This window comes from Artemia sp. Qi Xiang Cuo, chromosome 7 (assembly GCF_049724085.1).
Source record: "Artemia sp. Qi Xiang Cuo chromosome 7, ASM4972408v1, whole genome shotgun sequence".
In the NCBI taxonomy this organism is placed as follows: Eukaryota; Metazoa; Arthropoda; class Branchiopoda; order Anostraca; family Artemiidae; genus Artemia; species Artemia sp. Qi Xiang Cuo.
Genome location: NC_142800.1, coordinates 51,675,165 through 51,687,084, shown reverse-complemented (window position 1 = coordinate 51,687,084; position 11,920 = coordinate 51,675,165).

Below are 11,920 nucleotides of genomic sequence, written 5' to 3'. Positions count from 1 at the left end.
ATTTCGTTAAGTTTAAACGATCGTTGAGTTTATTTTTGCAGCGAAATAGCTGAAAATGCTGTAAGGATGATAACAGAAGCCACATGGGTGTCACGGGGCAAAGTGTATAATGACATGGTGGTGTGAGTTGTTTTGTGTAAAATCAAGTATTTTGCATTAGGTATCAAGACAAGGCTAATCTTAGGAAAAAATCCAAGACAGATAGTCTGAGTAATTGAGAGGCAAAAATATTTCAATGTACGGGTAAATAGTGGGAGTAAGTATGACTCTCTTACTGGACAAGTCCTTGTGAGTTACTTTTTGGAAAGGCACGCCTGCCTAGAGTTTCAAGCAGATTGACCAAGAATTTAAAATTGACATAGGACCATTATATTGCCTGGAATGAGAGGCAAACAAGCCACGCCCGCCTATGGTCTTAGGAGAATTTAGAACTGACACAGGAACATTAATTTGCTTGGAATAACAGGCAAACAATCGTTTAGAGCCGTCTTCATCTTCCAAATAGCGCCTATTCATTACCTAAGCTCAGCCCTCCCATTCTGAGCAAATTTTAATTTTTCAAATTTTTGGGTCACTCACTTGCCCGAGACTTTCGGTGGGTGAGTTCCCCCAAATATTGTTCCAAATTCCTCTCTCAATTTAGCACTTCTTCACGGATGCCCACCGTCACCTATCACTTTACAAATTGACATGGAAATTGACATGGTGTATTACGGAGGGGTAGGTTGCGAAAACATGAACCAATGGATTTTATGCGTGGTTTTTCACAGGAAAATATCTGGAAAATGTCTTAGGAATGAAGATTAGGATGTCAGAGAGGGCCAGAGGACCAGTAATACTGTGCCACAGGTTGGAAATTTTTAACAAGACAATCTCTGGAAAATGTCTTAGTAATGAAGATGGGGGCATCAGAGAGTGCCAGAAGTCGAATCACAGTGTGACACAGGTCGGGAATTGAGGTGGTGAATAACGGAGGTGCAGATTGCGACAATATACACTAACTAGTTTGAGGTGGGATTTTTAACAGGAAAATATGTGGAAAATGTCTTAGGAATGAAGTTAGGGTGTTAAAGAGCTCCAAAGGACCAGTAATAGTGTGGCACGGTGGCATGAATTGACGTGGTGTATTACGGAGGGTTGGGTGGCTAAAACATGAACCAATGGATTTAATGCGTGATTTTAACAGGAAAATATCTGAAAAATGTCTTAGGAATAAAGATGGGGTGTTAGAGAGTTCCAAAAAACTAGTAATAGTGTTGCAAGGTAGCATGAATTGACATGGTGTATTACGAAGGGTTGGGTTGAGAAAACATGAACCAATGGATTTATTGCGTGATTTTTAACAGGAAAATATCTGGAAAATGTCTTAGAAATGAAGATGGAGGGAGTCATAGAGTACCAGAGGAGCACTCATAGTGTGGCACAGGCTGGGAATTGACATGGTGAATTATGGATGGCTGGCTTGCAAAACCATGAACTAATGGCTTTAATGCGTGATTTTTAACAGGAACATATCTGGAAAATGTCTTAGGAATGAAGATGGGGTGTCAGAGAGTGCCAGAGTACCAGTGAAATAGTGTAACACAGGTTGAAATTGAGATGGTGTGTTACGGAGGGTTGGGTTGCTCGGACTAATATGTTCTAGAGCTTAAAGTTAAGCTGATAGATGTTCAATGAATTTTTCGGTCGTGTGGTGACTGAAATCTAACATGCAGTCCATGAAACGATATATTTTCATTAAAAGACCTAAAAAATATCTTAGTAGGGCTTAAATTTACCTCTAACGAGATTATGTGAGATTTAATTAGAAAATATTATTCTTATGTACACTTGTCAACCGGAGGGGGCATAGTCTTGGCCCTCAAAGAAACACGTTATTTGCATTAAAGCTCTCAGAAATACCTCAATATTGAGTTTAAATTTTGTTCTAGCGTTTGGATTCGATATTTGAAAAGAAAAGAACATGCAAATAAGCGCTTGTCAACCGGAGGAGGGCATAGTCTTGGCCCAAAGAAACGAGATATTATTAGAAATTGTCTAATGGATTGCGAGCTTAGCCCTAGAGCCGAATCTTACTTATTTTTTAGGGGAATCTAGAAATTTTTCGAACAAGTCGATGCTAATAAATGGTTCTTTGAAATATATTGACAGAAACCATCGCATATCCCTTTATGAATTAACAATTAAATGAAATCAGTAGTAAGCTATTAATAAGTCCGACCGCACCTATTGAATTCATGAATTATTTGTCTGGTGTAAGAATCGAATGTGAGGTCTCCGATTTCTTACGGTAAAAGAACAATGCTATAGCCATCTGAACCAACAAGTCGATGATACTATTATTTTCTTAGACATACATTTTAAGCAATAGGTTTCAGGCAGTTGCTATGCCATTGAATTGTATGTGTTTTGTACATCATGTATCATCTTTGGTTTTAAAAAACTCCCCTCCCTACTAGTTATTCTTGAACCGTTTAATTCAATTCGTGAAATATTTTTGAACCTGGATTTTCAGAGGACGGTAAAGAGCAATATCAAAACTAAAAAGCGAATAAATACTGCCTTTGCTTTGAATGGCTTGCGAGCTTACCCCCTGGAGTTGAATCATACTTATTTTTTGTTGTGAAACTTTTTTTAACTGAAGTTTTTCAAAAATTTTCTTCGTGTTTTAAAATAATTCGCGAAGAAGAAAAATATATCTAAGCTAAAAACAAAATGTCGCAAATAAAAAAAAAGTCTTGAAAAAAAAAAATTTTAAGTTAAAAAAAAATCGCAAAGAAAAAAACTTTCAAGTTAAAAAACGTCACAAAGAAAAAAAGTCAGGAAGTTAAAAAAATGTCACAAAGAAAAAACCGTAAAGAAAAAAATGTCTCGAAGTAAAAACAAAAACCTACTACTGTTACTTTTACTACTTTACTTGAGAGAACATAAATGTGCATTAAAGCTGTAGTCTTATATTCTAGGGCAATGCTCATTCATAAGAAAGAAATGAGGATTTCAATTTTGAAGCTATTTTAGAGGAAGGTGGCATGCAGTCTCCTGGTCATTTGGATATGTCAATATTAGACGATTTATTGGTTATGGTGGAGAGTATTCAAAATCCTCGAGAATTCCATTCTTCCCCCTTGATAACCATGGACCCATCATACAAAACATTGACCAGCTCTTCTGTGGAAACATAAGACAAAACTGAATTTATCTTCCCCCTCATGTGTGTGTGTGTTATTGTGTTCATGTGTGTGCTATTAACAAAATCTGAATTTTATTATGCATGTGTTTGATAAATAATATGAATAAAAATCTAATTTCGACCAAAAAAATTGAAAAGTTTAATATAACTGTGATAAGACCTTCTTAAAAAAAAGTTCAATCCATTCATTTTAGTTTCAGGTGAAAGCCTTCAAAATCCCACTACCTTCCCTGGCCCAGGACTTCAACATAGCATCGATAATTGTCCAGTTTCACCAGGACAATCATCACAAGAAGATGTTTGTGAAGGTACGTCATTTAATATCCCCCCAGATTTCTAGTTTATAACAGAAGAGATGAACTGCCGTATTACAATTGTTGGATCTGATGTTTCCGGGGTCATTTTTGACGATGATTTTATTATAAGTGAATTGAGTCCATTGTAAAGCGGTGTAGGGCTTGAAAATATCGTCACGTCCCCGGAACTACGTGAATTTAATTTGTTTGAATCTGCATTAGGACACTTACAAGCAAACAGGGTCGTTTTCAATCCTCCTGAGGAGAACCTAGTTGACGGGGATATTATTTTAACAGACCCTGTCAATGTTCTCCACACCTACATTGACCAAATTCGAGCACTTATTGGGAGTCAGATTCAGAATTTGGGTTGTCAGGAAGGGATTAAAGCATCCGTTAACCAAAAAGTTTATTTACAGAAAGGGACGTCAGGGGATATTATTTTTTCATTTTTCAACCAGCAATTAAAATTTCTATACCCTGGCTTAAACAAATTTGAAGGTAACTTTTTTAATTGAGTTAAAAAATTAATATCCACTTTGGACACATTCAATGAGAAGGGAAGTGGTTTCACAGTTTTATACATTGAACATTTGGATCTGAATCTCAATAAATTGAAAAAAAATTATTTTAAGGGGGTGGGGAGAAATGGCCGACTAATAAAATGCCACCCGGATTTGTCGGCTACCAAAGGGATTCAGAGTTTCAAATTTGAAACAGCTTTGCAGTGTTTTAAATATGTATTTTTGGAAGTAGCGCAAAAACCTTTGAAAAAGGAGGCAACAATTAAAAATCTCGATAGACTTGCACGTAATGGTGGAGAAAATTTCCCTAAAGTAAATTTTCATTGTTTAGAGGGCAATTATCTGGTGTCCTTGAAAGAAATAACCATGTTTGAAAAAGCAAATGAAAAGTTTGGGTTGGGGGTGACTGTTCTTTGATATGACACGGAATTTGTGGATGGGGGAAAGAAACCAAACAAAACAGGGGTTTTATATTCAGTCAAGACACCGTTGGTAGATAATGTAAAAAATTAGGTTTGGATCGTCTATTAGTCCTGCCCAAAGATGTAAACTCATACGGTTATTTTTTCCCCGTTACTGCAATAAGTCGACTGTTATCTCAAGGCAAAATATGGGCAACGTCAGTATTGTCGTATGGGTTTTTCCTCATTTAGAACCGAACAAACATTCAAAGATCATTTGAAATATTGCAAGCTTCACGGCAATCAAAGGGTAGAAATGCCGGCAGGAGACAAAGCTAATTTACAATTTAAAAAGTTCCAAAATTCCCTGTTGCAGATTGATAGAGTGGATTTGGATTGTGACGTGACACTGTTGGAGGTATCTGACCCATCAAGGCTAAAATATAGTCAGGGAACACAAACTCGAAGCGTGTTCCTATGCCCATGCCCGACGAAATTCCGATAAAAAATGCAGTTGGAAGAGTTTTTGCGACTACGGATGAGGAGGGTAGAATGGAAAAATTACTAGTGTGGCTAATAAAAACAGCAAATAAGTCTACTTCGCGATTGCGTCACATTAACTACCCTATGTCATTATCAGACAAGGAACCAACAAAGAGAAAAGTCTCAGTAAAAAACAAACGAGACTGCGGCCAGTGGAGGGAAAAGAAACGAAAAATATAAAACAACGTGGATATTTTGCCTGTATCCAAACAAGGCGTCTTCAGCACGAAAGAAACATAAGAGGAATAAGATAAAAAACAAGCTGAAATTACAAAACCAATAAAACCACCACCAAAAAAAAATACAATTGGCGCAAACCTATCCACGTAGGGAAAAGATGCAACTATAGAGTTACTTCAGTGAGAGTACCAGAGTAACTGAGGAAAAATAAAGAAGACTGGAAATTACTTTAATCATTCTGTTGCGAAATAATCCTTTTATTGGCTATTATTGAAGCAAATCGTTTTGGTCCAGCAGTTAAAATAGTCCCCTGGTGATTATTTAAAATCTTAACTCCCCCCCAAGATCTATGGTCTACCTAAGATTCATAAGACTGGAGCCCCCCTCCGGTCCATTGTATCAACTTTTCCGTCACTTGTTTTGAAATTAGGAAAATGGTTGTCAGTAGCATTGCGTCCCCTTTTGGGAACACAAAGATCATATTTAAAAAATTCGACTGATCATACTAATAATTTGAGAAATTTCACGTTGGAGGAAAGTTTAATTCTTTGTAGTTTCGATGTTGTTTCCATGTATTCAAATTGTCATTTAAAAAGGTGCGAGGACATTTTAAAAAGTAAATTAGAAAAACACTTTGATTTAATACAAGATGTGACTTTAAACAGTTTGGATATTGGAGTCATTATGAAACTAATTATCCTAGTAAATGAATTTTCTTTTTATTTCGGTTTTAGAGGGGAGTTTTATAGACAAATTTTTGGGTTACCTATGGGGGCTGCTATCTCTCCTTTATTGGCGAATCTTTTCATAGATTCTATTGAAACCTCCGCTATACACAATTTTAGAATCTCCCCTTGTTTCTGGGGTAGGTTCATGGATGATGTGGTTTGCGTTTGGAAACATTGATTGGACTCCTTAGGCCTATTTTGTAAGCATTTAAATAGTTTTGATAACAGTAATAAATTTACAGTTGAGTCTGAGGAAAATAATACACCTTTTCTGGATATTTTATTAAATAAAAGGGATCTTTATTTACTATTTTCGACTTATAGATAACTACGCACAATGATAGGTATTTGAATTTTTATTTTTGCCACCCTATGTCGGTGAAATGGGGGTCGTAATTTCACTAGTGGATAGAGCCTTTAGAATTTGTTCCCAGGAATTTCTGGATTTGGAATTGTTATACTTGAGGGATATTTTGTTTTGTAACAATTACCCAATTAAGTTCATTGATAAAATAATTGAAAATAGACATGTTAAACATGATAGTATGGTTATTGGGGTTTCTCAGTCTTTAGATTTAAATGTATCAAAAAGTTTCATTTCATTGCCATATGTACCTGGTTTGGGTGAGAAACTTTCACGGATTTTGCGTAAATTTAATATTGATACATTTTTCCAATCGTTGAGGCCAATGAGTAGTTTCTTTAGTTCTGGTTAGGATGTAACCCGGGGAAATTTAGTAAGTGCAGTGTATAAAAATCCGTGTTCTTGTGTGAATTTCTATATTGGTAGGACTCACAAACAATTTGTTGAAAGATTTATTGAACATCAAAATTCAATAGAAAAAACCCTACAATTAAGCAAGCCTCCGGAAACTTTTGTTTCAGCCTTAGCAGAACATATTTGGTTTCAACCAGATCACTTTGTAAAATTTTATGAGGCCTTAGCTATTTCAAATGATAAGGGATGCACACATTGGGCGAGAGAAGCCAGAGAAATTAAAAAACACATGTTTTCTAACCTGTCGATAAATAGGGACACAGGTAGTTTAAATATGGAACCAATTTATGATAATCTTCTAAAGAGAGAATCAACAGTCATTAGGGGAGTTAAGATTTTAAATAATAACCAAGGGACTACTTTACCTGCTAGACCAAAACGAAGTGCTTCAATAATAGCCAATAAAAGAATTATGTCACAATAGAATAATTAAAGAAATTTCCAGTTTTTTATTTTTCCTCAGTTACTTTGTTGTTCTCACAGAAGTAACTGTAATACCATCTTTTCCCTACGTGGATCAGTTAGCGCCAATTGTATATTATTTTTTGGTGGTGGTTTAATTAGTCTTTTAGATTTAGCTAGTTTTACTGTTATCTTGTTCCTCTTGTGTTTCTTTCGTGCTGAAGACGCCTTGTTTGGATACAGGCAAAATATCCGCGTTGTTTTACATTTTTCGTTTCTTTTCTGTCGTCTGGCTGTAGTCTCATCTGTTGTTTTTTTCACTGAGACCTTTCTCTTTGTTGGTTTTTTGTCATGGCTGGCCAGTTCGGCTTGAGATCTCATTTATCAGACAAGGAGCAACGTGCCCTAGAAAGGGGACAGTTTGTTGGGTTTGTAGGGGTGCTCTTGCCACGAAAGATGCTGTTCAAGTCGACGACCACCATATTGATCCCAATTCAACGGGGAAAAGTAACTTCCGGGGGTGGGCTCATAATTCATGTAATTTAAAAATTCAATAGCAGCTCTTTTTTCCGGTTTTATACACAATTCCAACTATGATCTGAAGTATGTGCTACCAGCAATTGCACAACTTCAAAGAAATGGAGCTGTGGATGATGCATGGGCGGTGGACAGTTTTTCATACAAAATCATACCTGAATCAGTGGAAAAGTTAATTGTTTTGGAATTTATGTGGAGATATGTTGAAGACGACGTTAAGTACAAGAATAAAATTCGCTTTTTAGATTCCTTCAGTTTTTTCCCAAACTTTTAGCGAATCGATTCAAGTTTAGAAAAACGATGACGTCTGCTATGATTTCCCCCTTTTCAAACAACAATTTCCAAATAATTTATATGATTTGGTAACGGTCAAGGGTGTGTATTCTTATGATCATTATAACTCCATGTCGAGATCCGCCGAGGAGACTATTCCCTCAATCGATTTGTTTTACGACAGTTTGCACGATTGTAGGTACTTTCCTGATGAATACAGCTTTGCTAAAGAAGTGTGGGCAGAGGGACGGTGTAAAAATGGGTTTGTCTATTGCAAGTTGTATTTAACAAGGGATTTGCTCATTCTGTTGGACATGGTGTGTAAAAATACGGACAAAATTTACGGGGAATTTAATCTTGATATAGGGTTTTATTTTTTTCTCTCCTAATATGGTAATGAAACTCATCCTAAAGATTAGCGGGGAAAAAATAGGAATCATTACTGGCATTAACTAGCTTTTATTTATCGAGAGGTCAATGAGGGGTGGGTATGTTTTTTATGGGGACCGTATCTTGGAAACTAATCCAACTGGAGAGAAAACGGGGACAAAGTTGGGTGCAGTGTTCCTTGATATGAATTCCCTATACCCCACGACTATGTCACATTACGCTCTACCCTGTGGTGACAATAAACGGCTCAATGACCCCCAAGCCCCCGATTTCTCCAACATTGGCAGTGTTGAGGACAATAGGTCGGTTGGATATTTTTTTGAAATTGATGGGGATATACCAGTGGAGCTTCACGATTCGGTAAAGGATTTTGTTTTTCCATGTATTAATAGACCTGTGTAGGGACTCTTTGAGTCCTCGCATAACACGTTTGGTCGAGGAGGAGGGAATGCATTGGCCACCTTCAAAACAAAAAATTATTGCCAACCTCCAGCTGAAGAAAAATATTGTCTTACATCATGTGGCGTTAAAATGGAAGTGCGACAACGGTTTCAATGTCACAAGGATTCATAGAGCCCTCCAATTTAGTCAAAAGTCTTATTTGAAAACGTTTGCTGACATTTTTGTCAAGAAACATTCTGAAGTGAAAACAAAGTTCGAAAAAGAAATCTATAAGCTCATTTTAAATTCGGCCTTTGGTAAAATGTATGAAAGGGTTCACAATATGAGTCGTTGTCACGTTGTGACCGATCACGAACAATATGCTTGAATTATGGCCGATACAAGCTACACTTCCTTTACAATCATTGGCCCGGACATGGTAATATTGAATAGAAAAAAAGAAACATTGTCCGGTATAAAAATATTGCTGTAGGCAGTTCCATCCTTGAAATTTCTAAAAAGCTCATGTTAGAATTCTACTACAATTTGGCTAGGGTACAGTGGCTGGGGGAGGGACAAGTAGAGGTCTGCTTTTGGGACACCGATTCTCTATTGTTAAATGTAAAAGCTGAGAACCTTCTCGATGATTTGGTTCACGGCGAAATCATCAGTTCTCGGATGGACTATACCAACTGGAACGGGGAAGTCTATCCAGAACTTGTGAAACATTGAGCACCAAATCAACTTTTATTTTTAAAATCAGAAACGGGAAGGGACATGATCTCCCGTGGTATGTTTGTAAGTCCAAAAGTGTACATTATACTGTCACACAACGAGGAAATCAAAAACCCTGCAAGGGAGTACCTACGCACTATGTGGAGAAGAATTTTGAAACGGACATTTATGGGCATTGTATTGTTGAAAATACAATTCCACGAGTGAAATGGTTCCCCACTTTGGCCACACAACTATTTTCCAGCGGGGGGGGGGGCACTACCATCGGTAACGTTTAATGACTTAGAGAAGATTTTTTTGTTTGCTTTTTTTTAATATACAAGTTGTTTTTGTTGTTGCATAATATATATTTTAATAAAGGGTTATTATTCTATGTACAATTTTTTACTGTTGCTAAATATTTGTATGTAAATATATTTATTATAGTAAACCATTAAATTTTAACTAATTTGTTGATGTTCATTTAATAGGATCACATGTACACAAAAACAGAGAGAGATTCTTAGATTATGTACAACTTTATAAACCTTTTCAGAACTTTTCTCTGTGGTTTATCAATGAGTGGGAAAATAACACTTTTAATGAAAATAACTCAAAATCACCGAGAAATGTTGTTGTCAGATCAATATCAAACGTCAAAAAATTTTACTATTTCTATAGTGTTTAGCAAGAGTCATATGATCGGATAAGGGCAATTGAAGGATTGAATTCTGTATTCAAGTCATTGACACCAAATTCATGGCTTATTATTGATGATTTGGCCAAATCGATCGAGCAATGGTCTGAGGAAATGATTTAATTGTTCACAGTACGTTCTCATCATGAAAATATTTCCGTCACCACTATCCTACACAATCTCTTTCATCAGAGTAAATATATGCCAACTCTTGTGTTGAACTGTACTCATTACATTGTGTACAAAGTTATTCGCGACTGAAGTTCCCTAATAACTTGAACCAAACAAATTTATCCGGGTCAACCTAAATTCCTGGTTTCAGCATAAAATCAGGCAACGAGCAAACCATATTGATACATTGTAATTGACTTTAGTCAAAATGAACCTGACGAACGACGTGTTGTTAGTAATATTTTGGTCGTAAAATAACTGTATATCTGCCGGTATGCGATAGAGAAAAATATATGTGTCAAAACTATGACGTTGAAGAAGCTACATCACAATAAATACTTGTTCTCTGTTTTGAGTAGTTCTACACCACGACTTAAAAGGTCATACTGAACAATGTAGATCGGCAATTTATTAGACTCATTTCCAAACTGGGTTTAAATTTAACTAAAGGCAATATTAAACAACCAGATCCCATTAAGAAGCAGACTAGAGAACATCAATCCATTGTTCGTGCACTGTCCAACAGAAAAACCAGTCAAAAACGGAAAAGAAAACATTTAGTTCAGGTGGGGGAAGATTTTCTCACATTTTTATTGCCAATAATTGCCGGTCTTGTTAGCAATCTTCTTCTTCTATCATCATCATAAGAAGAAGAAAATATTACTAAACCATATAAATGGACTGCAATTGATGAGGCTCTATCTCCACTGCAAACTTTTTTGTGTAATCTCACAGATTTCCTTAATGACAATAGTGTACCCTACGATCAGAAACTTTTGATTTTTCAAATGACACTTCGTCGTGTTTACAAACAAAAACCGTATCAAATAAAACCCATCAGTGTTGTGAACGTTGCAGATAAGACACAGGAGTCAAGTCCTTCTTCAGCAGCAGCAGCACAATTACTATTGGACATATCAAAAATATTATATTTATTACCTGTGTCCTATCGGAAGTGGGGTAAAACACAGTTAAATTATATGAATGAAAGCACTGATGTTGAAATTGATGCTGCAAGTAAGCAACTCATTCTAGGTAGCAGCACTTACAATCTCATTGATCTAATAACTGATTTTGTCTCAAATCACAAGAAAACTGTATCCATTGACACAAATCTTCTGAAATATGTATAAACATCAAACTTTCCCAAAGCACTTGTGTTTGGCAGAAACTTTTTAAAAGAATTGATATCAACAAATAATGATGAGAATGACAGTTCTGAAAGGGATGATTTTAAAACACTAATGCTAACAAGTACACCCAAATCAATCTACAACAGTGATTATGATTTAACTTTAAAGGTAGGAAAGAACGTCTTTTCGCCACCGCTGCCAATATACAAAAGGGTAGTGGAAGAGGAAGTGCACACTTACATGAAAAATGGATGAAACTCTGGAACGTATCTATGCAAATTTTGGTGAGAAGGGAGGTCTTAGTTCCCTTACCACATTTGTTCATGCCTCTAATGCCCAACACAGTGTAGCTAAAGAATATCTTCAAAGTGAACCGAGCTATACTCTTCATCGAAATCGTAGACTTCGCAGTAATCAATATCGAAAAACTAAAACCTTTTTCCCACTGCATATAATGCAAGCAGATTTCTTAAATTTAGGTGAGATTCAATGGCGTCACAATACACCTTACAAATATATTCTACTTGCAATTATTGTCTATTATCGCTACGCATATGCTACTTTAATGCGTAAAAAGAGAGA